The sequence below is a fragment of the Lithobates pipiens genome, unplaced genomic scaffold, assembly GCF_037356315.1.
Source record: "Lithobates pipiens isolate NorthernLeopardFrog02 unplaced genomic scaffold, aLitPip1_a1.2 Scaffold_8, whole genome shotgun sequence".
NCBI classification, from domain to species: Eukaryota; Metazoa; Chordata; class Amphibia; order Anura; family Ranidae; genus Lithobates; species Lithobates pipiens.
Window position 1 is genome coordinate 623780170 of NW_027507903.1, and position 27426 is coordinate 623807595.

Sequence of the window (27426 nt, forward strand, 5' to 3'; positions counted from 1 at the left end):
GAGTAGGGATGAGCCGAACACCCCCCGGTTCGGTTCGCACCAGAAATTTTGAACGGACCGAAAATTTGTGCAAACTTTAGAACCCCATTGAAGTCTATGGGACTTGAACGTACGAAATAAAAAGCGCTAATTTTAATGGCTAATATGCAAGATATTGTCCTAAAAAGGGATTGGGGACCCGGTTCCTGCCCCAGGTGGTCAATGCCAATTTTTTTTTTTTAAACGGACGTTTTTTTTGGGAGCACTGATTTTAATAACGATTTATGTGAAAAAAAGTGAAATATTCCTTTAAATATTATGCCTGGGGGGTGTCTATAGTATGGTATGAATCTGTTTGTAATTTTGAACTGGTATATTTTTAAAGTGTAGCTCCAGTCAAAAAATCGATTTTTAAGCTTTTTGGAAAACATAGGGAAGGGTTATCACCCCTGTATAATTTGTTTTGCCGTCTGTCTTTTTTCATCTCACTTCCTGTTGTCTCCTTCCGTTTGCAAGTAGGAGACATTTGTAAGTTGGATGTTTGAAAGTAGGGGCCTGCCCTACATGCTCTGCAGAAATGTGGGCCTAAGGTGTTGGTGTTGTCACAACACTTTAAGCCCTCAAAGTGACTCTTGGTGGGCGCTGGAACACCCTGCTGTGAACGATTATATCAAGAATTGTAATTACATGCCATTGTTGAACAGTGGTAGAAAAATTGGGCCTTTGGTGGTTGTGGTGGTGGTACTGGTGCCACAACACTATAAGTACTCACAGTTACTCTCGGTGGGCGCAGGAATGGGCCCTGCTGTGAAATATTATATCAAGAATTGTAATTACATGCCCCTGTTAACCACTTCAGCCCCAGACCATTTTGCTGGCCAAAGATCAGACCAAATTTAACTGACAATTGCGCGGTCATGCGACGTGGCTCCCAAACAAAATTGACATCCTTTTTTTCCCCAAAATAGAGCTTTCTTTTGGTGGTATTTGATCACCCCTGCGGTTTTTATTTTTTGCGCTATAAACAAAAATAAAGCGTCAATTTTGAAAAAAACGCATTATTTTTTACTTTTTGTTATAATAAATATCCCCCAAAAATATATATAAAAAAAAAAATGTTTTCCCTCAGTTTAGGCTGATACGTATTCTACATATTTTTGGTTAAAAAAAATTGCAATAAGCGATTATTGATTGGTTTGCGCAAAAGTTATAGCGTTTACAAAATTATGGCATTTTTATTAATATTTTTTTTTTACTAGTAATGGCGGAGATCAGCAATTTTTATTGTGACTGCGACTGGCGGATGCATCAGACATTTTTGACACATTTTTGGGACCATTGTCATTTATACAGCAATTACTGCTATACAAATGCAGTGATTCCTGTGTAAATGACACTGGCAGTGAAGGGGTTAACCAGTGGGTGGCAGTGTAGGGGTTAAGTGTTCCTAGGGGCGTGTTACTAACTGTTGGGGGCTGGGCTTTCTTTTAGTGAACACTGATCTCTGCTCCAATCACATGGAGCAGAGATCAGCATCACTTGTTGCTAGGCAGAATGGGGAGATGCTGTTTACAACAGCATCTCCCAGTTCAGCCACCCTGTGAGATGATCGCGGGTATCCCCGCGGTGATCGAGTCCGTGGGACCTGCGACCAGACTCATGGGGGTCCCGACCGGCAGTGCGCTCGAGATGGCAGGGCGGCAAATTTAAAGGGACGTACAGGTACGCCCATTTGCCTGCCCCGTGGCATTCTGCCGACGCACATCGGAGTGCGCCGGTCGGGAAGTGGTTAAACAGGGGCTGAAAAATTGGGTCTTAGGCACTGCTTACTTGTGCCACAACGCTGCAATCTCTCCCAGATACTCTAGTTGGAGTGCAGGAATGAGCCCTGCTGCAAATCATTGCATCCAAAATTGTAATTACATGCCCCTGTTAAACAGGGGCTGAAAAATTGGGCTGGTGGCATCACCCCAAACCAAAAATGTTCTTCCAAGCTATCAGCAGGATCATTGAGGAGGAAGAGGGTAGTCAGTCAACATAACAGGACAGTCACTCAGCATCAGCATAGGCAGTCTTGAAGGGATGTGCCATTTAAAAAAAAATGATTCGGTTACATCAGCTTCAGGTGCTTGGTAGGTGGTGGTGATCCAAGACTGATTCATCTTTATGAAGGTCAGTCGATCAACCGAGTTGGTGGACAGGCACACCCTGTGATAGGTTACAAAGCCTCCAGCAGCACTGAAGGTGCGTTCCGAAAGAACGCTGGATGCAGGACAGGCCAGTAGCTAAATTGCATACTGTGCAAGCTCTGGCCAGTGATCCATCTTCAAGACCCAGTAAGCCAGAGGATTTTCGGTGGGAAAGGTGTCCAAGTCTGACCTTGCCCCTAGGTATTCTGGCACCATGTAAATCAGATGCTGGCGATGGTTGCTGGAACCGATCATACCTTAGGGCTGCGGTCCAAAAAATTGTCTGAATGCATCGGTCAGACGCCCACCTTCTCCACCGCTCCTTCTGTGACTAACCGAAGCCTCAGCAACACGTTGTCCAGGACCAGGAGTTTGTAACCTCCCAGTCTCTGGGAATGCGTTGCACAGACCTTTCTGCAAAGCCTCCCAGAGATGTCTCATCCTCTGCTCCCTCTGCGATGGCAAGATAAGGTCTGCAACATTACCCTTGTACCATGGATCAAGGAGAGTGGCCAGCCAGTAATGGTCCCTCTCCTTGATCTGAATAATACGAAGATCCTTCCGCAGTCTTTGCAGGATCAGGGAGCCCATGCAGCCTAGGTTAGCTGAGGCATTCGTTCCGGAGTCCTATGGGTCACTAAGGACAACATGATCCGCAGCCACCTCCTCACAGCCATGTACAAGTCCACAGGTTTCTTGGGACTGTAAATCATCCCTAAAAGACTGCTGCTGCTGCTGATGCTGATGCTGCTCCACCTCCATGCTGACATAATCCTCCTCCTCCTTGACCTTTTCCTGTGTGATGGGTGGTACAGCAGGAACACTGTCTGGATAAAGGAGGCCTTGAGAGTTCTCCTCTTCCTGCCTCTGTTTTGCCTCAAGTGCCCTGTCCATTATTCCATGCAGCATATGCTCCAACAGGTGGACAAGAGGTACAGTGTCACTGATGCATGCACTGGCACTGCTCACAATCCTTGTGGCCTCCTCAAATGGTGACAGGACAGTGCATGCATCCCTGATCATGCCCAACTGGTGTGGTGAAAAAAAACGAGCTCCCCTGACCCTGTCCTGGTGCCGTAGTCGCACAGGTACTCATTGATGGCCCTCTGCTGTATGTGCAGCTGTTGCAGCATGGCCAATGTTGAGTTCCACCTGGTGGGAATGTCACATATAAGTTGGTTCTTGGGCAGGTTCAACTTCTTTTGGAGCTCAGCCAGCCGAGCACTGGCATTAAATGATTGGCAGAAATGCACACAGACCTTCCTGGGCTGCCTCAGGACATCCTGTAAGCCCGGGTACCTGCCAAAGAACCGCTGCACCACCAAGTTAAGGACATGAGCCCCACGAGGCACATGGAACAGCTGTCCCTGTCGGAGGGCGGAGAGGAAGTTGGTGCCATTGTCGCAAACCACCATTCCTGGCTTAAGCTGGCATGACGTCAACCACCTCTCGGCCTGCCCCTGCACAGCTGACAAAATATCTGCCCCAGTGTGGCTCCTGTCCCCCAAACAAACCAGCAAAAGCATGGCATGGCATCTTTTTGCCTGCATACTTGCGTAGCCCCTTGAACGCCTACGGAGCACTGCTGGTTCCAAGGACAAAGCACTGGAAGAGGCCATGGAGGAAGAAGAAGAGGAGGGGGTGGAGGAAAGAGGTGTGTCTCAACCAGTAGTAGCATTTTGGAGGCGTGGTGGCGGAACAACCTCCAACACTACTGCACCTTGTCCTGCATCCTTCCCAGCTGCCAGAAGAGTGACCCAATGGACCGCGAAAGATAGGTAACGTCCCTGTCCATGCCTGCTGGACCATGAGTCGGCGGTAATATGCACCTTACCGCTGACAGCCCTGTCCAGCGAGGCAAGGACATTGCCTTCCACATGCCGGTAGAGAGCCGGAATCGCCTTCCGTGAGAAAAAGTGGCGTTTGGGGACCTGCCACTGAGGAAGCGCACATTGCACAAACTCATGGAAGGGGGCCGAGTCTACCAACTGAAAAGGCAGCAGTTGAAGTGCTAGCAATTTAGCCAAGCTAGCATTCAACCACTGGGCATGTGGATGGCTGGGAGTGAACTTCTTTCTATGGTTCAGCAGCGGGGGCAGGGAAATTTGCCTGCTACAATCGGACATGGGTGTACTGCCAGCAGAGTGCCTGCAAGTACTTGGCTGTGACACATCTAATTCTACACCTTCATTCCTCTCAGTGCAAGTTTCAGAGAGGACTGAAGGTCTAGTGGGGTTGGAGATCCCAGTTGATGAGGAGCAAGGAGAGGTCCGCTTTGTTCTTTGGTGTGGGTCTTTAAGGTACACTTGCCAACGAGCTGCATGTGGTGCCCAAGCGGCTGATGTTTTGGCCACGCGAGATACGCTTGAGTCATATGTTGCAGATAGTAGCTGTGCGATCTGATGCACTCGTCTCAAAAAAGGCCCACACCAAAGAACTTTTGGAATAATGCGCAGAGGCAGCGCCCTGCACAAGCGGAGCACTGCGGTGTGATTCAGTCAGTGTTCTGCCCCTAAGCTGGCCCCCGGAGGGCATCCTGCCTCATTGGAGATGTGCCTCCTCCTTCTCCTCCTCTCTCCTATCAGGCACCCATGTGGAGTCAGTGACCTCATCATTCCCTCCCTCTTCATCACTGGAGCAAACCTGGCAGTATGCTGCAGCTGGTGGAACATGACTGCCAGATTGCTGTCCTTCTTGAGCATCCCCTCTCTCTGCACTCACGCTACTGCCTTCCTCTAGCTTGGGTATCATCATCAGAGCCTTGAAAACACTGGGCATCCTCCTCGCATGTACCCAACACTGTGCTCAAACAGTTCGGGGGACTCCTCAGGAGGACATGGTGGGTCTAGGGAAGGAGTGACTGATGTCATTGAAATGAGGGAAGAGGACGCGTCGGCAGCTGCTTTGCTAGTACCCTGTGCCTGGGTGAGAGAGGATGAGGAGGGCTTGGTCATCCACTCTACCAAGTCTTCGACATGATGCGGCTCAACAAGTCCAGCTGCCAAATATAAGGACAAGCGTGTCCCATGGCCACGTGCTGATGACGATGCACCGCATCCACGACCAGCACTGTTGTCTCTAGACACAGAGCCTGCTTGCCCTCTTTTATTGCCTCGTGACTGTCTGCCTCTCCTTGTTGGCCTTCCAGACATAATAAAGGCCTGCAGGGAGATGGGAAAACCAGCAATTGGGTAGCTTTAGGTGCACACTGAGCAGATGAAAGTACACCGACTGTAATTACTGTAGCTGCCTGCCTGTGTTACAGAAACAGAACAACACCAGCAATAAGGGGTAGCTTCAGGTGTATACTGTACAGGAGGCACACAACACCCACTGTAAATGCTGCAGATGGCTGTATTACAGAACACCAGCAATAAGGAGTATCTTCAGGTGTATACTGTTCTGGAGGCACACAACGCCCACTTTAACTCCTGCAGATGCCTGTATTAGAGAACACCAGCAATAAAGGGTAGCTTCAGCTGTATACTACACAACACCCACTTTAACTGCTGCAGATTTACAAGAAAAGAATACACTGTCCCTGCCTGTCCTGCTCTCTCCCTGCACGTCGTAACTGGCAGCCTTATATAGTGTGGGGCGTGTACTAAACCCCTGAGCTATAATTGGCCACAGGCATCCTGGCTCTCCTTGCTGCCGGAGCTGTGATTGGCCAAGCATGTGGGGTCACAGTGCATGCTTGGCCAATCATGAGCCAGCAATGCACTGCAATCGTGCAGTGCATTGTGGGCCGTGAGCGCCACACGAATATGGCGCGAATGGCCCACAGAGTTCTGGCTTCGCCGAACGGGTGAACAGCCAGTGTTCGAGTAGAACATGCATTTGACTCGAACACCAAGCTCATCCCTAGTTAGGAGTGGTAAACGGCAGGGACAGTGTTCAGATTGAGCACATATAAAAGCCTACATACCGCCTCCATGCTCACAGTTCAGTATGGAGAGGACCAGGTACTTAGGATGTTTGAGCCAAAGGTCCCATTGCTTTTGAAATGCTGGGATTTGGTGATGAGCTTTCACATACATGTATTCCATCAAATAATGGTTATACAGGATGGAGATCATTTCTGAGATAGAAGGAGGACGATGGGCTTTCCAGTTTCTGGCAATAACCAGGCGGGTGGCTATGAATATTTGAGATATGACTGTGTGGGAGGAGCGAGGCCAGGTATCTATGTGTAAGCCTAATAGTACCATCTGTGGCAAAAGGGAAATGGGATTGGTAAAATAGAGAAAATATACTTAGACAGAATGGTCCAAAATCTAGTTAGTATAGGACAGTTCCAGCAAATATGTAAAGAGGATCCCAAGTTACCACAGTTCCTCCAGCATAGGTTAGTAGAAGGGTAAATGTGATCAAGTTTGGAAGGGGTGGGATACCAAGGGCCATCATTAAGGCAGGGAAAACGGGGCAGCTGTTGTGAGCCCCATCATTGTTGTGGGGCCCAAAGCAGCTGTCTCATACTTCCTGGTTTAAATTCCCATGTCCCTTAAAGTTTTAGTCCCGTGCTGTGTCATGATATCTCAGTGTGAAGTGCTGCTACTAATGCTGCCCAGCTCTGCCCTATTGTGTACAGATGACTCACCTGCAGACCCTGTGTTTACATGTAAATAACCAGCATTGATATGTAAATAGCATCTGCATTCATATGTAAATATCTGCAGATCAGTGGCATTGATATGTAAATAAAGGCAACATTCATATGTATATCATATCATGCCCCCCATGAGGTCATATCCACCATCACCTATTCTGAATGCTGTCCACTGGGGAGGTAAAGGGGGTGCTTGAAAGTCCTGCCTAGAACTGGGGTCATTAAGCCTAACATCAGCCTGTTCTATAAAGGTAAGCAAATTGGTGGAGGGAGGGTAGTGTGGGGTGTGCAGAGGTAAGCAGAGAAGAAATCACAGTTTGGGGTGCACAGGCGAGCAAGTAGGGAATGTGTAGAGGTAAGGAAGGTGGGTGCAAAGATGAGTAGAGGAGTCAGGTATAGTTAAAGGGGTGGAGGGTTGGAGTATAGAGGATGGGGGAGGTTTGAGGTTCAGAGGTAAGCAGGGGTTTTAGGATGCAAAAGAATACTGACAGGGTGGATAAAGATGTAGGTCACATGTAGGGCAGCCCATTCAATTCAATGGGCTGCTATATGCCCATTATGCCCATAAATGTGGAAGAATGTCCCTAGCGCTTCTTCAAAATCACGTGGTTCCACTGCACGTCAGCAGATGCGTGAGGGTGTCATTAACAATTAATGGCACTGATGTGTATCTGCTAAAGGGCAGCACATTTCTGTGGTGTCAGGAAAGTGATTTTGCATGGGTTCCCGACATACAGGCTTATGCCGCGTACACACGATCAAACAGTCGGGTGGAAAAGTCAGGCAAACTCAAGTCCGCCGTACAATCTCCCAGTGTGTAGCCTCCGGCGGACTTTTTTGACTCGAAATTACGGCGGACTTAGAAAGTAGTTTTGCACTCCAATCTTCCCGCCGGACTATCCGGCCGTGTGTATGCCAGTCCACCGTACTTTTGAAATGAACAGACTTTTCCCGCCGGAGAAAAGTCCGCTCATTTTGAGCATTTCTGCAGGTAGGTGGGGCCCGCGAACGATGCGTCTCTAGCCCCGCCACCTGGTATGGACTTAAAGGGGAACCCCAACGCCAAAAAAATCGGCGTGGGGGTCCCCCCAGGTCCACATCAGACCCTTGTCCGAGCACGCTACCCGGCCGGCCAGGAAAGGGGGGGACGAGCGAACGCCCCCCCTCCTGAGCCGTACCAGGCTCCGTGCCTTCAACATGGGGGGGTGCCTTGGGGAAGGGGGGGCCGCGCAGCCCCCCCACCCCAAAGCACCTTGTCCCCATACTCATTCACATAGGGTGGGGGGCCGTTATCCGGGGGCCCCCTTATTAAAGGGGGCTCCCGGATTCCGATAAGCCCCCCACTCACAGCCCCCGACAACCAATGGCCAGGGTTGTCGGGAAGAGGCCCTTGTCCTCATCAACATGGGGACAAGGTGCTTTGGGGTGGGGGGGCCGCGCTGCCCCCCTTCCTCAAGGCACCCCCCATGTTGAGGGCACGCTGCCTGGTACGGCTCAGGAGGGGGGGGCGCTCGCTCGTCCCCCCCCTTTCCTGGCCGGCCGGGTAGCGTGCTCGGACAAGGGTCTGATGTGGACCTGGGGGGGACCCCTTTAAGTCCATACCAGGTGGCGGGGGCCAGCGACGCATCCTTCGTGGGCCCCGTCTACCTGGAGACGTGCTCAAAATGAGCGGACTTCTCTCCACGTGTGTGGGCGAGTCCGTTCATTTCAAAAGTACGGTGGATAGTCCGGCGGACTTAGTACGCCGTACCGTGTGTGGACAAGTAGCCCGTTCGGAAAGTCCGGCGGGAAGTCTGCCAGACTAAGTCGGCCGGATAGTCCGCTACGTGTGTACGTGGCATAAATTTCTCAGTCACACTGGTGGTTAGTGTAAAACTTCTCATTACATTGGGGCTTGGGGTATAATGCTTTCATTCACACTAGTGGTCAGTGTGAAAGTCCCCCTTACATTGGTGGTCAGTGAAAATCCTTTGTTACATTGGTGGTTATTGTGAATGCTTCTATTACATTAGTGGTCAGTGTAAACCCCTATTACATTGGTGGTGATTGTTGAAACTCCTCTTTATTTTGGTAGTCGGTAAAAGAAATCAGCATTGCCATTGGTCACACCCTCCCCTCCCCCCAGTTCTGCCACTGATCCCAAGAGTTCTAGAATCCCTAGGAGTTTTCTGTCTATTAATGGGTCCCCTCACCATCCCAGTCCATGGTGTGCAGGCAGGTGGAGATGATGTGCTGTAACCTCTAGAAACCAATCAGTGAGCAGTAATGATGTGCAGTAACCTCTAGCAACCAATCAACAAGCAGAAATAATGTGCTGTAAGCTCTAGCAACTAACCAGTGAGCTGTAATGTGTGCTGAAACCTCTAGCAACCAGTCAGTAAGAGGTAATGATTCACTGTAACCTCTGGCAACCAATCGCAATCGCTGACTGATCCAATTCAGTAAACTAATATTGAGTCTAGATGCTATTTATTTTATGTCTCAGAGCAGGTGACGAGCAAACTTGCATTAAGTGGGCCCAAGGAAATGTTTGCCCAGGGTCCAAACAATATTAACCACTTAACGACCAGCGCAGGACGATGTACGTCCTATTTTTGAAGAGGGATATCTCGGTAACGGCAGCAGCTGCTGCCACAACCGAGATATCCATCTCTTCAGGCGCCGGTCGTCTGTATGATAACGGTGGTCTCTGTGGCGGATTCGCCGCGAGATCACTGCTATCGGTGGCGGGAGAGGTGCCACCCCCCCTCCCGTCACCCTCCGCACCTTCCGCCGCTTACCGGAGCCGTCGGTAGCGGCAGAGGCGATCAGGTCCTTTTGCTAGCTGGGTATGGAGACCAGTGAAGCTAAGATGGCCCCCACTCGTCTCTATACCATAGAAGGGCGGAAGCGACGTCAAAACGTCACTTCCGCCCATACCTATTAAAGGTATATTTTTTTTTAAATGTCATTTTTTCTTTTTTTCTTTTTTTTTTTTGTTGCATTTTAGTCCAAATATGATATCTGAGGACTTTTTGACCCCAGATCTCATATTTGAGAGGACCTGTCATGCTTTTTTGTAATAGGAATAAAAGTGATCCATTTTTTTTTTTTTTTTTAAACAGTGTAAAAATAAATAAAATCAATTAAAATAAATAAGAAAAAAAAAGTTTTTAAAAACACCCTGTCACGACGAGCTTGCGCACAGAAGCGAGTGCATACGTGAGTAGCGCCCGCATATGAAAACGGTAGTCAAACCACACATGTGAGGTATCGCCGCGATCGGTAGAGCGAGAGCAATAATTCTAGCTCTAGACCTCCTCTGTAACGTAAAAAATGCAACCTGTAGAATTTTCTAAATGACGCTTATGGAGATTTTTGAGGCTAAAAGTTTGACGCCATTCCACGAGCGGGCGCAATTTTTAAGCATGACATGTTGGGTATCAATTTACTCGGTGTAACATTATCTTTCACAATATAAAAAAAAATTGGGCTAATTTTACTGTTGTCTTATTTTTTTATTCAAAAAAGTGAATTTTTTACAAAAAAAGTGCGCTTGTAAGACCGCTGCGCAAACACGGTGTGAAAAAAAGTATATTAATGACCGCCATTTTATTCTCTAGGGTATTAGAAAAAAAAACAATATAAAATGTTTGGGGGTTCTAAGTAATTTTCTAGCAAAAAAAACTGTTTTAAACATGTAAACACCAAATCTGAAAAAGAGGCCTGGTCCTTAAGTGGTTAAAGACTACCTTGGAGATACCAGTTGGGAAATATTTTCTGGGCAGATTGCCAATGTAGTATCTTCCGGAGGCATTTGTAGAGAACAGTACCCTTGTTTAGGGGTGTAGTCGCAGTGTAGCAGTTTTTAAGTTGTGCGAGGTGTCAATGAGGAGTTTATAAATATAGGAGATTCCTAGGTGGTGAGTGGAGACTTTATCTAAGAATTTGACCATGTGCCAGAATGTGAGATTGACTGACCAGAATGCACAGGAGAGGGCTTAACGGAGCCTGATGTATTTGAAGAAGTTCTTGGAGGCAACATTCCTACTGGATTGCAAATGTTGGAAGGAGGAGAGTAGCAAATTCTCATATAAATCCCCAATAGTGGAGATGCCTGCAGTGGTCCATTTAGAAAAGGAGATGTCAGGCATGATAATTTGCAATACTGCAAGGGGTATATAGGATAGCAAGCAACATGGCGCACCTTTGGATCGTTACTACTACGTCGCTACTTTGCTATATTTCTGATGATCATAACAACTGGTCAGACCTATTACCATGGGCTGAGTTTTCTCACAACAGTACCTGAATTCTGCTTCCTGATTTATGGCGAATTATGGTTTCCAACCTTCCATGTTTCCTGACTCGTTTGTTCCGCAGTGTATTCCTGCGCTAGAGGAGTATCTCCATGATCTTCGTTCCACTTGGGCGCAAGTACAGGAGGCTTTGCATCATGCTAATGATAGGTACAGACTCTATTCTGACCACATACGCCTGCCTGTGCCTTCCTACCAGGTTGGGGACAGGGTCTGGCTGTCATCTCGCAACCTCCTACTTCATGTTCCCTCACTGAAGTTTGCACCTCAGTTTATTGGGCCTTTCCATATCCTTCGCAGGTTTAACCCAATGGCTTACGCGTTGGACCTTTCTCCTAGTATGCGCATCTGAATGTGTTTCATGTCTCCTTATTGAAACCGTTGGTCTGCAACCACTTTACACCTTGGTGCTACGTCCTCACCCTATACAGGTTGAGAACCATGAAGTACAATCCATTGTTGACTCCCGTAGGTTCCATGGGCGCATACAGTACCTAGTACATTGGAAGGGGTATGGCCCGGAGGAACGCTCCTGGGTCTCATCTTTGGACGTGCATGCTCCTGCTCTCCTCCGTGATTTCCATATACGTTTTCCCCTCAAGCCTGGTGGTCCTCTGAGCATTTTTACATCAATTAAGGCAGTGTAGACTAATGAGATATAGAACAGTAAGCCAGTAAGTAACAGTAAGCCAGATCACTTGGTCCAACTAGTGGAGATTCTGTTTATGTATTACTTAAACCCTTCCATTACAGGGTGTCATCTGATGAGAGCCAGCATTGCCATACCTTCTCAAATCTTTTGGGGCAACCTCTACTCAAGAACATGGCTTTATAGAAGGGCAGTGCCTTATTCACCAGGCCCTTCCAGTAGGCTAGGGATGGGGCTTCAGACTTTTTCCAGCATAGCAGTATAGCTTTGCGTGCATAGAATAAAGTGAGGGAAAGCATGGTTCTCTGCGCCCTAAGCCACGCTACCTCCTCCACCAGACCCAGCAGACATACTGATAATGTCACGGGGACAGGTAGTTAGATTAGTCCCTGAATGGTTCTCGTAACCCCTGTCCAAAATTCCTGCATTGGTTGACAATGCCAGAATATATGATCAAAATCCGCCATCGCGGTAGTACACTGCCAGCAATTTGCATCATCTGAACCATATTTACTGGCTATTGGATGTATCAATCATGCTCGGATACCAGGACCCAAAATGGGCGGTCTCACATATCGTTCCAGTTGTCCCCTTGAAAATTAGGGACTAGTGAGCTCCATTTATACCTACACTTTCCAAGTGTCTGGGGTCTGTCGTCAAACAGCTCTTTATAGGTTTCTGACAGCGTCTTTTGCACGTATTTGTCACAAAGTAATCGTTCCAGGGTTGAAGTTTGAAGTTCCACCAAACTGCACAAAACTGTGTGGTGAATGCGTGCCGCAGCTGCAAATAACGGAAAATGTACCAGTTTGGGATTTTGTCTCTATCTTTTAATTGATCAAAAGTAAGCAATACCATTTGTGCTGCAATAAAATACTTTAAGGGGTCAGGGAGAGCTAATCCTCCCTGACCATAGGGTTCCTGCAATGTATGGAGATTTATTCTAGGATAACCCCGCACCACAGGAAAGAGCTGAACAGGCTATTTGCGCGCTTAAAGAACGAGCATGGGACCCATATTCTAGTATTGCGCAAAAAATAAAATGATTTACCCTACTGATTAGGGAAAGTGGTAAATGTTTCCAGGTGTCCATATATGTTTTAACTAGGGATGGACGAACTTCCGATGGGACGTTTCGCAAATGCGGCCAAAAGTTTGCAAACCGCAAAGTTCGCGGCGGACCCCATTGACTTTAATTGCAGGCGAACCTTAAAAACCTACAGGTCATATTTTCAGCCACAAAATACTTACTAGCTGTGCACACATAGTCCCACAACATGGACACTGACATAACAAAAGTATTAAATGAATCTGGGATTGACAGCGACAAGTATTCTTTTTTTATCTGTGAAATTTTGACAATTCAGGAGCATATGAAGGCCATAGAAGAGGGGCAAGGTCAGGGCAGGCTATGAAGGGGGTGCAGGAGATGATCAGTACCACAGTCAGGGCAGCGCAGTCCTGTGCCAGTGTCCCAGTGTGCCAACCTGTGCTTGAGCCCCTCCCTCTGCCCGGCCCTTACCCCCACCTATGCAGGGCTCCACTGCGGTGGTCTGGAGGTGCCAGTCCAGTGCTGATCCCACTACCACTGCTGCGGAGGGGCCTGCCTCTTCCTCTGCCTGTCATTTTTTAAATGACCCTGTGACAAAAGTTCCTCGAGAAGTGCAGTATGTATGTGGAAGAAGGTATATAACACCCCGCTTCAATCTGTCGTTTTTGGGGGCCACTGGTCTATCACACCAGTTATAATACTTTTTTTTAATTGCGTTTGTCACTCTTTGTAGTATCGCTGCAGAACCGCTCAGCAGTCACAATGCTGCACAGTGGAAATGCACTATACTATGCTTTCTATATGTGCAAGTATTTTATAAATGTATTACACCCCTATATACACCAAATAGTTCACCTATACCAGTCCTTAAAATGACCTTTGTGAACCTAGTAGCTGGTGATTTGCCAACTGTCCCTCAGTCCCTACACTGATAAAAGGCAGCTGCAGAATCGGTCAGCAGTCAAGTATAATAGGCTTTCTATATTTGAAAGAAAGTATATTATATGTGTACAACCCTATATACTGTACACCTATACCAGTTCTTAAAAGGACCTTTGTGGACCTAATAGTAATAGCCAGTGATTAAACTGACTGTCCCTGCTCCACACAGCGTCCTGTCCCTACACTGACAAAAGACAGCTGCAGAATCTGTCAGCAGTGCACTCAGCAATCAGCAGCACAGCAGTCAGCAGCAGTGCACCAGAACCCTATATACTGTACTACAACTATACCAGTCCTTAAAAGGACTTTTGAGGACCTAATAGCTAGTGATTTGTGTCACTACAGTCTGTCCCTGCTCCACACAGCAACCTCCCCCTACACTGACAAAAGACAGAATGTAAAATGGCCGCCAGATCAGGTCTATTTATAAGGTAGGGGGAATGTCCAATTGTCCATGTGCTGAAATGTCTCAATTGGCTGTCCTGTACCCCATGATGGATGTGTCATCATGGGCCAAAGTTCTTTCACAATGTAAATGCATATGTCCGCCGTGCGAACAGCATCAGAAGTCCGCTGGTTTGGCGAATCGCGAACACGCAAAATTTGCCACAAACCGACCGCCGGGTGAACCGCAAGGCCATCCCTAATCTTAAACTTTGGGAGTAATGGCATTAGATTGAGTAATAGGTAATCACCAACTTTGGGGGTTAAAGGAACACCCACCTATTTGAATTCAGAAACCCAAGCTATAGGGACCAAGGGTGATGCCTGTGCCTGAGCTCCATCGTCAATGGCCATGACATTGGACTGGACTTCTCCCAATTAACTCGTAGGCCCGAAAACTTTGCAAAGGTGCCTAGAATCTCAAATGCTGCTTCCAGTGAAGGTTAAGGTTAAGGTTAAAAAAAGAAACATGTCAACCACATACAAGGCAGTGCATTCACAAAGTCCTCCTATGTCAAGGGCCTTCACCTCTGTGGATGTTCTTAGAGCAATAGCTATGGGTTCTATGGCCAGGGCAAATAAATCCAGGGAGAGTGGGCATCCCTGACGTGTTCCCCTACCCACCAAAAACTGTGTGGAAACTGATATGCCTATCTTAATGGTTGCCTTGGGTTTGCTATAAAGCAGAGAAATCCAGGTAAGGAAAATATCTCCCAATCCCATAATCCGTAGTACCATGGGCATATAATGCCAGTCCACAGAATCAAAGGCTTTAAACCATGTCTAAGGACACTATCACTCTGGCCCCAGGGTTAGTATGTTTAATCTGTAAGTGTGCAAATAGCCTGCAAAGATTGGTATCAGTGGATTTCTGAGGGGTGAAGCCGGTTTGATCTTTATCTACCACTGTGGTGATCACCTTCGATAATCTAGTGGCTAGCATTTTTGTAAGAATCTTAAGGTCCTGGTTAAGGAGAGCTATGGGTCTATATGAAGAGAAGCTCAGAGGGTCTTTGCCTGGTTTAGGCAGCAGGATTACCCAAGCCTCCATGAGAGAATCTGGTAAAATCTTGTTTTCAAGGCAATATTGAAACAAGGTCCTAAGTCTTGGCACAAGAGTCTCCAGGTGTAACCTATACCATTCTATGCAAAATGCACCTGGCCCGGGTAACTTGTGCAGTGGGAATGATCTAAAGCAGTTTCAGTTTCTTTTTCGGTGATCTCTACCTCTAGGCTGATTTTGTCCCCCTCAGATAGATTTGGAATGCGGATGGAGGTAAGCAGGGATTCAAGATCCTGTTTGTCATATATCGGTATAGGTGTGTAGAGTATGCTATAGTAGTCTACAAAGGTGTTTAGAATGTCGTTTGGGTCTGACAGTAGAGTTCCCTGAGAATTGGTAATACAAGGGGTATTGGTCTGGACTCTCTGTTCCATAGCTAAGAGTTTTCCATTTTTATCTCCTTGCTTGTTGAGCAGTGCATGAGACTGTTTAACTGATCAGAATAGCTATCCCCCTGGCATACGTGGAGTATGTACAGTAGCATGTATGGCATATTGGATTCAGGAGAGCCGCATATTCAAAACAAAGAGGTTTAAGTATTGGAACATTAGGGCACAACGGAATTTATCGCTAAGGCCTCTAACGTTCCAAGACAACAAATCAATTACTGTTCCATAGAGCTACCTTAAAAAAATAATACAAAAAATAGCATAAATGCTAGCGACCAGTGACACCTGAGAGTCTCATCAATTGTGTAGATCTCAGATAGCCAAGAGTAGAGTATGGCACATTGCACATCTAAATAAAAAAAAAATCCCCAATCCCGCATTAATTCTGTGCTGCTGAGTAAAACATTTAACCAATACATGCAGCGTAGTCCAGAAACTAGATCAACTTACAAGAAACGTGACCAAGAAAAACAAAAAAGAGAAAATTTAGGTCCAAAACATTGTTTATAGTAAGAACCTACGAAAATAGGCAGTCCAAAAATAGGAAGAGAAAAAATCTGTTCTTTTGTTGACTCCTGTCCGTGCCCTTGAAAAGGAGCAATTGCCAACCCACAGCTCACATATTGCCAGGAGTGTCAATGTCTGTATACACCCGATGTAGGAGCATCACCAGCAGGGGTATGAAAAGAAAAACAGGCATCCTCCACGAAAGTCCATTCATTTTGAATGTGATGATTTAAGACAGGACTAAAAAAGGAAGTTCAATAGCCAGTAGCCAATAGCTTCCCTTGCGTCGTATTTGGTCCGTCGGACCAGCATACAGACGAACGGTTTTCCCAATAGGAATTGAGTCCGTCGGACAGATTTGAAACATGTTCTATTTCTAGGTCCATCAGATTCTTAATGAAAAACAATCAGATTAGTCCACACACAATCGTATTGTCCGACGGAGTGATCCTGTTGGACCTAGTCTGCTGGAAAGTCTGGTCGTGTGTATTATCGGCATTACAAGGGTCACCATGGAACTTGGAGGTATACAGCAAGTACTATTAGTTTCTATTGTAAGTAACAAGGGTCACGTTATAACTTTTAGGTATGTGGATGCAAGGACAGTTATCGGCGTGTTGACGGAGAGGCATTGTGCCAAGGATCCTGGGATGGTGTGGTTGAGGATCAGGCGGAGACAAGGTGATCAGGCCCTAATTCAGCAATCTCTTGATGCCACCTTTAGGTGTGAAGATATTGGTGGTTAGGTTCTGAAATGTTACCACTAGTTTAGCAGGGAAGCTACACTTATATAGAACATTGTCCTTAAACTGAGAGAATTCTCTTTGCTTTTGAGCGGGGGCAGCTGAGATATCCGTGAATAGAAATGGATGAATAGGGGTCTGGTAGTGGAGATTTGGATCAGGCTGCAGCCCTGATCCATTCCTTGGTGTGAAGGAAGTGAATATGTACCAGCACATCCTGTGGGATGGACACAGGGAGGTGATTAGGTTTGGCAATTTGATGGGCACGGTGAATAATTAATTACGCTGGACTAAGTTGAGGGATGAGCAGGAGGAATAGTTGTTGGAGATAGGGGACTAAGTCCAGAGGTTTTAACCATTTCCACTATACCCCGAAATTTGATGTTTTTCCTTCTGACGCTGTCCTCCAGATCAGTCACTTTGGCTTGCAAAAAGCGTATTTCTTCAGTGTGGTGGTCACAGGCATTTGCATTTCATTATAGGCTGTGGTGTGTTCAGTTGCCAATTTTTCCAATTCATCCATGCATTCCGCAACTATGTAAATTCTAGAATGTAATGTAGTGATAGAGAACCTGAGCTCATTATGCATGTCTTTTCTTAGGGACAGCAACATGAGTTTCAGGGTATAAAATGAACAAAATTGCGGCGCTACCTGAAAAAAACTAATATAATAAAATGATGAAACACATATAGTGCAACGGTGAATCCACCTCACTAAAGTGATAAATGTGCAATATTAAACCGTAAATACTGTTGCATCCGATGAAATAATAAATGTGCATAAACAATCAAAGCATCATGCGTGAAATAATGCCAGAATACTAAGTATATCAGTAGCTAAATAAACACTCATAAATGAACAATACCAAAATAAATAAATAGTGTTTCTCAAATAGAGTCCATGCAACTAATCAGTGAACATATAACACAGTCCATGCAAAAAATATATATATAGTGATCTCCAAATCCGTGACTGTCCACCGACCAACTTCAGTGCCCAACTTCAGTGCCACACTTCAGTGCCCCACCAGTTTCCCCCAGCCTCTCACCTCAAAAATCTAGTATACAGGCACTGTAAATAACCAGATATTCACTCGTCCTTATCAGTCCAGCTTCAATAGTATACCACTGTGCATATACGATAACTCTTTCCCCAGTATCTTCAAATGGGTGCAATTAACGTTGGTGGTACATAGAGCATAGAGGAAAAACAAGAAGAGGCTCTCATGGGTAGTAATCAATAACAGCGATTTAATAGGTAAAATTATCCACTTACATTAAAGCAAATGACAGCAAACTTCGCAACACACACGGAACTTCCGGTCTCGGCCGCGACCGGAAGTGATGAGTGCAACACCACAGCTCCTTCCCTGACGCGTTGCGTCACGACCTCGTGACTTTTTCAAAGGGTAAAGGGAGAATGGTGTTGACGGAGCATATATGCGGTCAGCGCCGTCGTCATGGCAACCACGACAGCGCCTCCGCATATGTATAACGAATCAAATCTTCAATAACATTTATATATACTGATAGCTGCCATACTTAAAATACAAACATATTATTATCTCAAACCATAAGAACAATATTTAAAATTTCTAAAGAATAAACAGTCATAAATATTAATATATATATATATAGAGCGACATCTAGTGGTTAAAATTCAAATCTGCTCTTCTGCTAGTCTAAACCCGTTATATATATAAAATTATATAAAGATGTATATATATATATATATATATATATATATATATATATATATAAAATTCGATAAAATATATGGTGTATCATTTTTTAATCCATAAAAATAAAAACCAAATCCTATAAAATGAAAAAATGAGATAAAAGAAGTAAAAATCCGAAAAAAATATATGTATAAAAATATATGTATATAAAAAATAGTAAAACAATTTTTAGTAAAATTATTGTCTCCCCAAATTATTACTACCATTAATTATTAAATGAGTACCGTCTCCATCTATCAGTAGGTATAGAGAATAGTAGAATATAATATTATGCATCTATAAATATAAAATAATGAAAATCATAGAAAAATATTTTTTTAGAATATATAAGTTGCAAATTGTATCTCATCAAATATTAAAAAGAGAGGGCTTATTAAAAATTGGAAATAAAACAATTGAGGTCGAATTCTACATTGTGACCTGAAGGTGTCAAAGTACGGAGTTCATGTATCCACCGAGATTCGGCCTGACTAATTTTGATCACCTTGTTATCGCCCCTCCAGTGTGGTTTATACTTCTGGATACCACAAATAATAAGTGATGAAGGATCTTTTTTATGGAATTTTGCATAATGTCTAGACAAACTATGTTTGTCAAAACCTTTTTTAATGTTCTGAACATGTTCTCTAAGTCTTTTCCATAACTGTCTTTTTGTCCTACCGACGTATTTAATGTGGCATGGGCAGGACAAAAAGACAATTTTCATTATTTTATATTTATAGATGCATAATATTATATTCTACTATTCTCTATACCTACTGATAGATGGAGACGGTACTCATTTAATAATTAATGGTAGTAATAATTTGGGGAGACAATAATTTTACTAAAAATTTTTTTACTATTTTTTATATACATATATTTTTATACATATATTTTTTTCGGATTTTTACTTCTTTTATCTCATTTTTTCATTTTATAGGATTTGGTTTTTATTTTTATGGATTAAAAAATGATACACCATATATTTTATCGAATTTTATATATATATATATATATATATATATATATATATATATATATATATATATATATATATATATATACATCTTTATATAATTTTATATATATAACAGGTTTAGACTAGCAGAAGAGCAGATTTGAATTTTAACCACTAGATGTCGCTCTATATATATATATTAATATTTCTGACTGTTTATTCTTTAGAAATTTTAAATATTGTTCTTATGGTTTGAGAAAATAATATGTTTGTATTTTAAATATGGCAGCCATCAGTATATATAAATGTTATTGAAGATTTGATTCGTTATACATATGCGGAGGCGCCGTCGTGGTTGCCATGACGACGGCGCTGACCGCATATATGCTCCGTCAACACCATTCTCCCTTTACCCTTTGAAAAAGTCACGAGGTCGTGACGCAACGCGTCAGGGAAGGAGCTGTGGTGTTGCACTCATCACTTCCGGTCGCGGCCGAGACCGGAAGTTCCGTGTGTGTTGCGAAGTTTGCTGTCATTTGCTTTAATGTAAGTGGATAATTTTACCTATTAAATCGCTGTTATTGATTACTACCCATGAGAGCCTCCTCTTGTTTTTCCTCTATGCTCTATGTACCACCAACGTTAATTGCACCCATTTGAAGATACTGGGGAAAGAGTTATCGTATATGCACAGTGGTATACTATTGAAGCTGGACTGATAAGGACGAGTGAATATCTGGTTATTTACAGTGCCTGTATACTAGATTTTTGAGATGAGAGGCTGGGGGAAACTGGTGGTGCACTGAAGTGTGGCACTGAAGTTGGGCACTGAAGTTGGTCGGTGGACAGTCACGGATTTGGAGATCACTATATATATATTTTTTGCATGGACTGTGTTATATGTTCACTGATTAGTTGCATGGACTCTATTTGAGAAACACTATTTATTTATTTTGGTATTGTTCATTTATGAGTGTTTATTTAGCTACTGATATACTTAGTATTCTGGCATTATTTCACGCATGATGCTTTGATTGTTTATGCACATTTATTATTTCATCGGATGTAACAGTATGTATGGTTTAATATTGCACATTTATCACTTTAGTGAGGTGGATTCACCGTTGCACTATATGTGTTTCATCATTTTATTATATTAGTTTTTTTCAGGTAGCGCCGCAATTTTGTTCATTTTATATATTATTCTTTTGGTGCAGAGATCACTATTTTTTGCTGGCGGCTTCCACATATTTACACTTATTCTGATATAATTTTAGTTTCACATTTCTTTTAGACATTATTCTACACATTTATTAATAGCCAGGTGGAGCGCATTCGTTTTTCACATTCATGAGTTTCAGGGTATATTCAGATTTTGGCTGATCTGTGGCAAGGAGAACAGCAAGGGAGTCAGAGTAATTCTCCTTGGAGCTGCTGTCTGCAGGGGAATCCAAGTGCTGCTTCTTTATTAAGGGAACTTTATTAGGAGAGAGGGCTGGTTATTGTGCAGTTCGTTTACCTATGTCAGCAGGAGATAGCTGAGAACAGTTGGGGTCAGGAGCTGAGCTATCCATCTCACCTGATTTAGCGTCATGTTCCTGCAGTCCTCTGGTGTCAGAGGAGGAGGCACAGGGTGCCGCTCTGGCGCCATCTTTGGTGTGCTGCATGGGCAAAAAGAGGCACTAATCATCATTGTGTCAGTGCTGTTCTCTACATCAACAGAGGACTTTGCCAGATGCAAGAAGGAAGTCCAGTGCATCACACAGTCGAAGATTCTGAATAAGATACGTAGAAACACAATTAAAGACTTACACTTTGGGGGGCGTGGCCAAGCAGCGCATGTAGGCAGACGTGTGTTCCCGGAGCTCCGCTGTTCATCCGCACATTCATCCTCCCCAGCCCGCACTAGTGCGGCGAAAAGCTCCAGAATTGCTCCACTGGGTACCGGGAGACGACCGGGCTCTGCCTCCGGACATGTCTAAAGGATACAAATTGAGCAAGGCCCAGCCGGATCCTCCTGACAGAGATGGCGCCGGCGCGCGGAGGACGGCGAAAGACTGTTACAAGGAGGCAGCGCAGAAACTCCTGTATGGAGGGAAATCCTATAAAGAAGCCCTAGCCGGCCCACCCTCGTCAGGGGTTACCCCCCAAGGGTCCCCTGAAGCTGATGACACTCTTCCCTTGGAGGATGTTGATGGATTCCCTGCGCCATGGAACACAGTGAGTACCCCTGATGGCGGTGTCCCTGAGCCACATGCTCACTCCCCTGCTGCTGATCCATCAGAACCCACTTTGAGAGACATATATACTGCGGTTACCTCATGTAATCACTCTATAACCGCTCTCTCTGCTGACATTAAAGGTGTGAAAGCCGAGATTACTTTTGTTCGTCATGATATGCAGAAGCTTAGGGAGAGGGCCTCAGCCCTGGAGGGCAGGTTGAGCACAGTGGAGGATGACATGGCTCCCATGCAGAGAGACTTGCGTTTCAATTGCCATCTTACTGAGCAACACGCTATGCGACTTGACGAAATGGAGAATCGCATGAGACGCAATAATGTGCGCGCTCTGGGGATTCCGGAAAAGGCTGAGGGCAGAAATCCTGTAGACTTTATTGAGAACTGGTTGATTGCAACTTTTGGCAGGGACTCCTTCTCTCCCCTCTTTGCTGTGGAACGTGCCCATAGGGTGCCATCCCGCCCGCTGCCTCCTGGTAACCACCCACGTCCCTTCCTGTTTAAACTACTCAACTACAAAGACAGGGATGCGGCACTTTCCAAGGCCAGAAGCTTCTCTGACAAGATGGTGATTGACAATGCCAAAATATTGCTGTTTCCTGACTTCTCAGCAGAACTGCAGAAGAAACGGGCAACATTTATTGAAGTCAAAAAGAAGCTCAGGGATCTTAATGTCCAATATGGCATGCTGTACCCGGCCCGTCTTCGAGTCTCCGCCCTGGGCTCTACCCATTTCTTTGATAGCCCTGCTGCGGCCAGGCAATGGCTGGACCGAGAAGATAAGGCCTATAGAGAAGCCAGACAACAACGCCCTCCTGTTTGATCCCGGATCCGATTGTCTTCTTCTGATGGGGACTATCTTTTCTCCAGGTACGGCGGAGCATACAGGACTCAGTGTTTCTTACTACCTACTGACAGACTATGCTGCTTGTTTGGGTGAAACCCCTTTTGTTACCTGAGAATATTTCCTCTGGGTGTTTCCGTGGCCTTCCCCCCCATCCCCCCATAAGGATAGTGGGGGCACGTCCCACCATTGTTATGCAGACTCAGGGCCTGTTTGGCTCTACACCTGACCTCTTTCTTTTCTCCCCCTGCTTTTTGGATTTTATTTTTTGTCTCTTTTTTGCTTTGTTTCCCTTTTTTTCCCCCTTTTTCTTTTCCTTTTTTTACAGAATCCCTCTGCTTCCACAACTTTCTCCTTGCTACGCAGATAATGCCTACATACCTGCATCCGGAAATATGACGGGGGGCTCTGTGCTTGTCCTGCCCAGGTGTTCTAGCCTCTGGTGCGACTGTGCTGGGGTACTTTGGTCTGCTATTACCTTCCTGTTTAATTTGATGCTGTTATCACATATGTTGAGTGTACACATTTTTATGTTACTGATTAATGTCGACCACCGTTAAGTGCCTTTCCTGGAATGTCAGGGGACTGAGCAGCCCTGTGAAGCGCCTGGCTGTCCTCCGGCATTTGAAGGCCATGGGTTCGGGTATTGTCTGCCTGCAGGAGACTCATTTCCCCCCGGATCACATACCTAGTTTTAGCCCGAGGACATACCCTACTCAGTTTCACTCTACATTCTCCGCATTTGCTAGGGGGGTGAGTGTCTTGATACGTCAGGACACTCGCTTTACCTGTTCTCGGGCGGTTATTGATCCTGGGGGAAGATATATTTTTCTGCATGGCAGGATTGGTAATTGGGCATGTATTATAGCTAATATTTATGTGCCACCCCCGTACTCAGCTGAGGTCCTCCGATGTTTGGTCAAGTTTATGGCCCCTTACCATACGGTCCCCCTGCTAGCGCTGGGTGACTTTAACAACTATCTTAACCATAGATGGGATAAGATTCCCGCCCCCCCGCCCATGCCTTCCCGCCCTGCGGGTGATACCCCGTTCGCAGACCTGTTGTCTGAAATTGGTTTGACGGATGTGTGGCGGACTTTCCACCCCCGGGTCAGGTGCTACTCGTGCTGCTCTACCGCTCATGGAAGCCTGTCGCGCATTGACCTGGGGTTGGGTAACGCGGCCTTGCTCCCTTTTGTCGCTGATTCTGGTTATGGGGACAGACATGTTTCTGATCATTCATCCTTTTGGGTCGAACTTAATCTATTTACCGCAGCTACCCCGAGCCTATGGAAGCTGAACCCTTTCTGGCTGACGCTTTTTCCCTCACCCGACCCCATTAGTGATAACCTCCAGACTTTTTTCCGGGACAATATTGGTTCCGCCTCTCTGGGTACGGTTTGGGACACGGCAAAAGCTTTTCTGAGAGGTCAATTTATTGCCGCTATTACTTCTATTAAAACAAACACTAAGGCCTGGGAGCGGGAGGTTTGTAAAACCCTTAAGGATACAGAGGACCGTTATATCAACCATCCCTCAGATGATACTAAAAAGCTTTGGCTGAGTGCACAGGCTATGGCTACTCAGCTGACTTTACAGTTGGCGGAAAATAAGCGATTTTTTCTGCAACAGTCACATTTTGAGGAGGGCGAATCCACTGGTCACATGCTGGCTGTGTTGGCGAGAGCGCAGGGATCCACTCCGATGGTTTCCTCCCTGTGTGATACGCGGGGGGTACTCCACACGGATACTCCCTCCATATTGCAAGTCTTCCGATCATTTTATGCCGATTTGTATGCATCTAAGGTCCATCCCAGCGCGGAAGAGATTGATGCTTTTCTGGCTGGGAGTGACCTACCTCGCTTGTCTACCTCTGATGCTTGTGAGCTGGATGCCCCATTGACCATAGACGAACTTGCTCTTGCATTGGAACACACCCACAACAATAAATCTCCGGGGGCAGATGGGCTTCCTTCTGAGGTGTATAAACGATATGCAGCCACCTTGTTGCCGACACTTTTGAGTGTTTTTAATAACGCATTGGACTCTGGCACGCTTCCGGACTCCATGAATGAGGCCATTATAATTGTATTATTGAAGCCAGGTAAGGAGCCAACGTCCCCTGACTCCTACCGGCCTATCTCCCTACTTACAACGGATGTTAAGTTGCTGGCTAGAGTCATGGCGACCAGACTGTCTCATGTTATTCAGAGGTTAGTGCATTATGACCAGGCGGGTTTTATACCCACGAGATCCACAGCACAAAATATACGACGTATTTATCTAAATATGCAAGTCCCTGTATTGAACCCTGGTAACCGAGCCATCCTTTCGCTGGATGCAGCTAAGGCCTTCGACAGTGTCGAATGGCCTTACCTGTGGAAGGTTTTGGAGGGGATGGGCCTGGGCAGACGGTTTATTGGATGGGTCAAATTACTTTATGCTAACCCTGTAGCCAGGATTAGGGTTAACTCTACAACGTCTGAGCCCTTTCCCTTGTTTCGTGGTACCAGGCAGGGTTGCCCCTTATCTCCCTTGCTCTTTGCTCTGGCTCTCGAGCCTCTTGCTGCCAGGATCAGGGGAGATGCCGGTATTAAAGGTTTTATTCGTAACACAGGTGTGGATGTAGTGTCACTCTATGCAGACGATACTTTGCTATACCTGGGCGACACGCAGGACTCCCTGTCGGCCGTTATGACCCTAATTACGGACTTTGGCGCTCTTTCTGGCTTTTCTATTAACTGGAATAAGTCAGTACTCTTACCCCTAGACCCCTTACCGACCGCCCTCCCTGACTGTGCAGCTATGATTCAAGTGGTGTCCACTTTTAGATATTTGGGGGTGCAAGTTTCCCGAGAGGTCACACAGTATGTTCAATTAAACCTGGTCCCCCTGCTGACTAAATTTAGGGAAAAATGCAAGGCTTGGTGCAAATTACCGTTATCAGTGGTGGGGCGGGCTAATCTTATAAAAATGGTCTGGGCTCCCCAACTACTATACGTTTGCCACAACTCCCCGGTGTGGATACCCAAATACTGGTTTGACAAAATAGACTCCCAATTCAGAGAACTAATTTGGTGTAAAAAAGCTGCCAGGATTAGTCTGCGGGCGCTACAGTATGGCAAAGAGGACGGGGGCCTGGCTGTTCCGCATGCCAGGGCCTATTTTTTGGCGTCTCAACTACAGCAGCTGGGTGGCTGGGGACTGGAAGATTCACTGGACCCTGTTCGCAAGCTGCTGAGCAATGCGGCTCACCACCGTGTAGCGTTCTCAAACTTAGAGGCAGGCTTCCCTCATCTTCCTAAGGGTGCTCCGACTGTGGTCTTATTAAATACACTCTGGAAATATATTAAGCGACTATTGAAAATTAAGGGCTATTTTTCTCTGACCCCTATTTGGGACAATGGGTTTTATTATCAGCTGCTGAGACTCAAGGGTTTCCGCAGTTGGCAGGTGAAAGGTCTGGAATACTTGACCCAGTTATACAATGGCCCCACCCTTAAGTCTTTTTTAGAGCTGCAGAGGGAATTCGCACTACCACGCACTGATTTTTTTAAATACCTTCAGCTGAGACACGCTTTACAATCTCAGTCCAGAGCTACCCCACTTGTCTTGGTTGACCATGCAATTATACACTCTATCATGATGACGGACAGCAGGAAGGGTATGATTTCTAAGGGGTATGCTATTATTGCCGGGGTGCTTCAGGACTCGGCTACGTTACCGTGCAGGAGTGGATGGGAAGGGGACCTAGGACCTCTAGATGGTGAGACCTGGGATCTCTGTCTTGTATCTGCCCACAGGGTATCAGTGTCGGCCTCCCAGAGACTTTCCCATCTTTATCTATTACATAGAGCCTATAAGACGCCGGCTAAATTGCATGCTTGGGGCCTCCGGGACTCCCCCCTGTGCCCTAAATGTAGGAGAGACCACAGTGACCTTCTCCATATGTTTTGGAGGTGCCCTAAATTGACTCGTTACTGGACTTCGATTCTGAAAACTATTCATCAGGTATTTCGAATCATGATTCCCACAAGCCCGGTGATATGCCTGTTGGGGGCCCTGGACGAGGAGTCCCTTACCCCGGCCGTTTGCACGGCGATCCTCAGGCTGCTTTATATGGCTCGTAAATTGATAGCCCAGATGTGGATCACGCCCAGGGTACCCAGCAGGCAACAGTGGATTGATCGGGTTAACGGGATGTTGATACGTGAAAAGCTGGCATACCAACATAGGAATACCCCTCAAAGGTTCTATAATATGTGGCAGGACTGGCTAGACGTCCCAGGTCTGGCGCCGCACCAGTTGATTCAGAATAGGTTACTGCAGGGCTGATCTGTCCTTGATATTTCCCATGGGTCCTGTCATACCTGTTTGACTCGGTGTATACAAATGTTGAATCATACTCCTGTATTTCAATAACTGTGGGTATTGCGTAAGATACTGTTTCTATATGTTCTGTGGCTCAGGGATCTCTGACTATCTCTCCCCCCCCCCCCCCCCTAGTTTATTCAGCGTTCTCTCTCTGTTATTTCTTCTTTTATTATCTATCTTTTTTTTTATAATTTTGCTTCTATTGACTAAGAAAATGTACAATTTGAACACTGTACTACACGATAGTATTCTCCTTCCTCCCTCTTGCTTCTTATGCTGCAGACAGATTTGCTGACATCCTGTCTGTTCTCCGGTCTCCCTCATTCTTATTAACTGCACCTCCTTGATCTGCTGGTTCTGGGAAGATTTTGTTTGTTACTCTGATTTCATATTGTATGTGTTCTCATTATATGAGGTCATTGTATG

The 27426-nt window shown here is 45.7% G+C and overlaps 1 protein-coding gene across 1 annotated transcript in view; it reads left to right on the top strand.

The window, feature by feature from the left end:
- The window catches only part of LOC143961470 (NXPE family member 3-like), a 120636-nt gene that overhangs the window by 38782 nt on the left and 54428 nt on the right, over positions 1-27426 (top strand). The window lies entirely within an intron of this gene.